The 7,051-nt window shown below is 32.9% G+C and overlaps 1 long non-coding RNA gene across 1 annotated transcript; it reads right to left on the bottom strand.

The window, feature by feature from the left end:
* Positions 1 to 4,779: 4,779 nt before the first annotated feature.
* Positions 4,780 to 6,155, bottom strand: LOC128171143 (uncharacterized). Its single transcript, XR_008242020.1, has 3 exons — positions 5,780 to 6,155; positions 5,099 to 5,154; positions 4,780 to 4,934 (listed from the first exon to the last, which is right to left on the bottom strand). It is a non-coding gene; the product is annotated as an uncharacterized LOC128171143 (long non-coding RNA).
* Between the last annotated feature and the right edge of the window lie 896 nt (positions 6,156 to 7,051).

The following is a 7,051-nucleotide window of genomic DNA, read 5'->3' as shown; positions in this document are numbered from 1 at the left end:
ATCATCTCAAACAATATCTGAGTAAGAATCCTCCTGTTAATTGGGTTTCAGATGATGACTCAGTAAACTATTCAGACTCAGACACTGGGGAAATAGATCAGCCACCCCCGAGGAAGTGTACAAGAGCGGGCCGCCTCATAAAACCGCGGAATATCCTTGATTTATAAAATAAAACTGTAGATAAAATTAATGTATACAGTGTTTTGGTTTATGGTAAATGTTTATTATTTGTTTTATCCTAGTGTTGAGATGCATTCAAATTCTGTATAAACTAAACATGTTCTTTATTCATTTTAACATATATGTATTTCCAGATGGACTTTCTCGACATTAATATTTCAAACGAGGAATTGCAGCAATTCCAGGAGAATGAAAGAAAGTTGTGGGTCGACGGCGCCATCTGTGAGGTGGAGACGTGTAGGAAACTTGGCCCTTTTTCTACTTTCCGAAAATATATTAACCATTGGAGCAAAGTCCATACTAAATATATTAATATCTTTAAATGTTCTGTGTGTCATAAGAACTTTGTGATCCAAAATTAAGGTCGCGTACACATTTGCATACACAGGGAAGCCATTTTAGAGGTTCAGGAAAAAGAAAACATTTTTTACGTTGAACCTGGACATTGTGTACCTTTCCGCCTAGGTGCGCCGGAAGAAAGAAAAAGAAAGAATTTAAAAGAAGAAAAGGCCCTGGCCCAGAGGAAGAGACGGGCACAACAGAGGGGCCTATTTGCGCCATCTTCCCTGGAAGAGGAATGTCGAATTAATTGTCGAGATGAGGAAATCGATATTTTCCTGGGAGAAAACAACGGCAACACATCAGTCATCAAGAGTCTTCGAGAAAACGGAAAGAAAGTTAAAAGTTAAGTGATTGGAGACTACTGCATCATTCCAAACTTCGAAAAAATTATTGAACATTAAACTGATTAAAGTAATGTATGTCTCAAGACATTTGTTGTACAGTTAAAGTTACAATTTGTTGATTTATTTATAACATGACGTATTGTTACAATTATTAATTTTATTGAATAAAATGTAATAACTGTTTAAAGGAGGAGGAGTGTATTAGTACCTACTTAAATTATTTCCAAATTCATCGGGTTCGTTATTCATTTTCTCTTTCATCTATTATAAAACGTAAATTCTTACTGGCCAATTCTGTTTTTAGTGTTCACTATTGAGTAACAAGTAAGTAAACCCGAGCACATTCTCGGGGCTTCTTCTCTGAACCTTGCATCAAGGTACGAAGTCGCCCTCCTTGTGGCAATTTTAAGTTGACTCAAATTCCATATTTATTTTGGAAAATTACTTTTTTCTTTGATTTTTCGTTATTCATTTTGATCACTAAGGTACACTAGCTCCTCATCGTCATTAATTATTATTTAATTACGAATAAATTATATTTTAAACTTATCAAATTCTTCTGCTTTTCTTAATAGCCTTAGCAGGTGGACTCAAAATTATCTGGGTGAAATATCATGTAAAAACACAACGCGAAGTCAAAATATATCATATACAGTAGTGAAAAAGATCTAACTACTACAGAATGTTTTCAAAAATAAATATGTGAAGCAGCTTATGGTATTGGTGTTGATTTCTGTTTCCGACTTTTAAATTAATAAAGATATATTTAGGCTTGAATATATCATTGGCTTGAATATATCAATGTCCTCATCTTCTGCTGGTTGTGAATAAAACAAAGTAAAAACTCTAGATTCAGAGTTTTGTCGATCATCCTGATCATGTAAGCTTTTGTCATCATCACCTTTGCACAAGCAGGAATGATTTTTACGAATTTGTTGAAGAAAGATTTAGTTTAAATTTGTCCAGTTATGACTTGTTAACTCGTTCATAAAACAGTCGTCATGCTACGTTTGATCGAGTGAGCTTCAGTTATCTCTCTATCCATGCGTCACCAAGTATCCTCCAATCTGTGTTGCTTTCAGGAACTGCGGATCTTAATAAATCCAAACAATAAAATCCCCAGAGTTTCTTCCGTAACAAGTATATTATGAGGTTGAATATACTCCTAAGCTCTGCAAAATTATATAGTGTTACCGAGTTTAAATCGACTTTACTATTGTCCTTATGTTTGGTGGCGGAAAGTAAATATCAATATATTATTCCGGTAGTAATTAATTCCTTCTGATGAGATGAACGCAATTTTAAAACGCTACAAATGTGTATTAAAATCCAGAAGTAGATTTAGATATAATCAAAATATAATTCACCTAATAAATCCAAAATAAATGAAAGGCACTAACGTTAAAATCCAATTTAACAATCAAAATATCTCTCTTCCTCTTGAATTACTCCGGCTATATGTACCCAATTACTCCCCTCACTCATCCTTCACTTCCCATGAACTTGCCTAAGGCCAGGCTATAAATCTTAAGACAATAAATCACTACTCCCCTTGCTCTCCACACTCTATTATCTAACACTCTCCTCCTAATGCAATTAACTGCCCCCCACCCCCCCCCCCCCCCATCATGACCTGTTCGCAGTCAGGGTTTATCTACTGCACACCGTTCAATTAAGGAAATGCAAATAAAAAAATGCTATGCTTAAATAACGTATGCTTTTCAAACAAAAAATGGTACGAAATCATTATAAGAGCAAATACGTACAGTTTATAACTTGTGTTTTTAACATAACGTTTACAGTTTATTTACAGAATTCACTCTATGGTAAGTCATCAGGGTACGCGAGTAAATAACTGTTAGGGAAATAGTTCATCGGGTCAGATATCACAATTGGCTCAGATTCTCTTGAAACAAACTCCCACTTGTTTTAGGATTCATCCATAAAATCGTTAAGAAAGTTCCAAAATACTTCGAGTGGAGAAGCTTCCCTCATTTTTTCGGTGTATGAAAAGTTAATTTCTTTGATAACTTCAGTTCGTCCGTCCCCATAAGAAACTGTTTTCTTGATTAATTGAATCGTTATCAAATGTTTGAATTCTCTGATGTTGGACTTTCGGATGTTTGAATTTCGGATGTTGGAATCTCTGATGTTGGACTTTCGGATGTTTCCTCATACTCGGGAACAAATTCTTTATCATTGTATTTTTCAGAGATAAATCTTCCTCAAATGACTCTTTATCAGACTAAATGTCCTCATAGATTTCTTTTTTGATGGTATGATCAAGGTTGAATTTTTAACTAATCCTGTTTTAATTGGAACTTCGTCTAAAATTTCTGTTAAATAAATTTTGAAGATATTTTTTTTCTATTCTTCCAATAATGCAAAAAGTTTGAATTTTACATGTTATAAAGACCTTGTAGTAAGGTTTTAATTGATATAAACTGACAAAAAAATTAATACATTAACCATAAAGTTAGAGAGAAAACCCAATTTTAGTGATTTATTATTACACAAATTTATTTATAGAATTTGTGCTTTGAGGACAAAAAAAATGTTATGTGATAGTTAAATCATATTTTAAAGATATACATGTATTCGAAACACAAGTGTCTTATCATTAGTTCACAACTGTTTATTTATGTTCGATTACAATGTAGCAGATTAAAAAAATCACTTTAAATAAAAAACCTTTACTGGTGTTTTGGACATTCTCGACTTGTACAATTCCGATAATCCATGCGGCGGATGATGGGGTCAAGCGAGGTCAGGGGTTAAGCGTCATTAGATACTGTTTTCGAAATGGGCAGAAATGACTTTTGTGTTGCATACGGCTGCAACCACCACCACCACCAACTTATTAATGTTGTTTTACATACAAACTATCCTAATACACTTTAAATCAGTTGAATTGACAATTGCTTCCAAAAAATGCTCAGCTATGTTAAGGGCGTCCATAAAAAATTAGCGATATTTATCACATGAAATGTTAGCCTTTGAACAATCTTGGTTTTCTACTCCAAAAAATTGTTAAACAAAGTGATATTTTATCGATTATACAAATTAAATAATTTGTTATCGCATGAGCAATTTTTGAGTCTCTTGGGAATACCCTGTCACGTGATACTGCTAAAAATAGATGAACCAGGAATAATAATGCAAAGTGCAAGGGCATAACATAAACAAATATAGTTATTGCTGTTTCTAACTTGTAAAATGAACCTTCAAAATTTCGAAAAGTGCTGGGAGCTTAAAATATTGAAGTAAGAACAATTATTAAATTCAATGTAAACAGTGTATGAACAGCAATTTACAGGGATTTCCCGCAATTAACGCTTATTTATATGAAATGCGTAGCGATTTCATACAGCTCCCAGCACTTTTTGATATAATGGGGATACAATGGTTAGACATGGAACTTTAAAATTTATTTGATCAAGTGTATGCCCTTGCACTACTGCATTTTATCTGACCTATTTCACTTTCAGCGTCATTAGTGTGAAATTTAAACGCAACACTGACTAAGATCATGATTTTAATTTTCATTCTTAAAATAATTAAACGCTGTTAATTTTACTAAAATAATGTTAAAATGTTGTTTCTGCTCACACCAATCATCATTACAAAATTGTTGAAATTGGAAAAAAATAATTTCATCAGTTGCCTTTATTGGGGGGGGGGGGGTGTAAGTGTTGAGTTTGTAATTTAACATTACACAATAATGTTTCATAATAATTTATGTTACTATGCTGGTGAATAAATTTTTTTAATGTATAATCAGGTTTACTTGTAATTATAATTGATATTTTAGTACTAATTAAAGAAGGCTAGAAGAAACAATATATCAATATTATCAAGAATTTATTTTAATAATCAACTTTACAAATACTATAAAGATTGCTTTTCTGTGACAAACTGTTCAACAAGACTAGTGTTTTCTGATTTTTAGTATTTTTCAGTCATAATGTGAAATTTATGGAAATTGACAATTCTTCTTGCAGACTACATGTTTTTCTCTTCTGTCTTTTTGATATTAGGAGGTAGTCCAGTTGATAAGAAAACCAATACCTGAAATGATGAAATTATCAATTTCAAATTTCATTTCAATAGATATCAATGCAAATTATTATAATAGGTTACATTAGTATCATTATCAATATGATATTAAAAAATAACAAACTATACATGAAGTTGAAGTTAGTGAGTAAAACAAATATTTATATAGTACCTACTTTTTATCAACATCCCAACAAGTGTTTTCAGTGGACCATCAACTGCCTAAATAACCCTGAAAATGAATAATGTGTCATAATTAGCAAGCTATTGTGTTAAAGATAACATGAAAATGAAAACTTACTCTATTATTGGGCATATTAATGGGGGTTTCAATTTCAGTGATATTACAACAGGCATAATCAAATGTGTGTGGAAATTCAGTTTGAACACACTTTAATTTTGTCTTCAATAAAATTAATTAGATCTTTATAAAAGAAGGCTGAATAAAATAACACATTTCGATTTACTTGAACAACATTACAATCTTGTCTAATCATCATATTATCATTCCAGATCCTCACAGTAAGCTTTGTAGTGCTAGCACATACAATGTTTGGCCATGGACTTTTTGTGTACTTTGAACATGGAGGAAATGCGATCTAATATTATCGCGATATGAGACCAGTTTAAAGCTACAATGAGCCTCAATGCTCTTTATGATCAAAACTAGCGAAACGCAGAACAATTACTTTGCCTGACTGAGTCACCAAACTGATGTTTGAACACAATATTACATGAAAAACAAATGTAAACAAGTAAACAAAATCGAAGCCGAGGAATTTCATTTCGTTTCCGTTCCATCCAACAATATTAAATAATATAAAACAATATCTAGGGGAAGTACAGATAAATCCTACCTTGTTCAGTTGAATCCTATGCCGATTTCTGTCCACGCTGGTTGTAAACGAGTTAAATTCCGAGATATATCACTGAATTCCACATGTTTATTCTGATCACAGCTGCAAGCGCCGATGTGACGTAGTCAGCCTCGACACGTCATCAGACGACTTAGGAATTTCATGATTTCGCGAGATATAAAGAATAGTTTATGATTTTATTTCAGTACACCTTTCTGGAACCATTCAAACCCAATAATTAATCATATTCATTTTGGTAGATGTTTGTTAATTACCGAAATACACATATCTCGTAAAATCTCATGAATAAGGGGCGGGGCTTATGCAAATTTTTCTAAATCACACGTGGTAGAATTCTTAGACCTTCCTTAACATAGCTGAGTGTACATTAAATTATTATATGAAAAATAATTTATTGCTTTAAATACAGACCTCTGACTGCATCAACTTTTTATTTATTAAGTGGTGGCTTTTTGTCATCTCCACTTTTCCTTAGTCCCAGCCCAGATGAGCTTGCAAGTTCTTCATCTTTGAAGACACAACCGAGAACTGAGTTCAGCAAGGTCATTGCAGTTTTCTTAGACGACTCGGCTAGAATGATCGCTTGTCTTTCTCTAATCTTGTCCACAAAGACAGAGTCGAACTTTCCTGGATTGTTTGGATCCTTGATCAGCAGTCCAAGGTTTTCCTGATAAAGAACAAAATTTTCTAATACACTAAAAATTACCCCTCATCATTCCTTCCACTCATTTTTAATATAACTGTCCTCAATTTATGACTACTTTAACTGTTAACTACCACTACAAAAAAACTACCACTAAAATACACTATTAGAAATAAATACGAGGGTCAATCAAAAAATACGAAGACAATGTGGCTGTCTATCATATATTTTTCATGAAAGCCATACTTAACAGATTAATCTGTGCACCAATACTTCTGTTATTGATATGCGAAGTTTTAGTCCATTTGATGAAACGGTATTTTTGTTACCCCTTTTTAAAAACATGTTTTGTCACCACGGCGCACGGTAACGTTCAAAACATGACGTCAAGATTAAACACGCACAGTTTATAGATATACCCCATCTTTATATCACGCTTAGTCTCTTGTGCCCCTCTCCTAACAATTTACAATTGCACTAAACCACTTAACATCTTATTTGCACACATTTGTTCGAAAATCATAAGTTTTCATTTTCTAACCGTGTATCTCTTAGTTTACAGTAAGGATAACCCTGAACGTCGCTTGACATTACTCATTTTTTGACCA

This window comes from Crassostrea angulata, chromosome 2 (assembly GCF_025612915.1).
Source record: "Crassostrea angulata isolate pt1a10 chromosome 2, ASM2561291v2, whole genome shotgun sequence".
Classification (NCBI taxonomy): domain Eukaryota; kingdom Metazoa; phylum Mollusca; class Bivalvia; order Ostreida; family Ostreidae; genus Magallana; species Magallana angulata.
The sequence above is the reverse complement of the archived record's forward strand: the minus strand, read 5'-3'. Positions and strand labels throughout refer to the sequence as shown.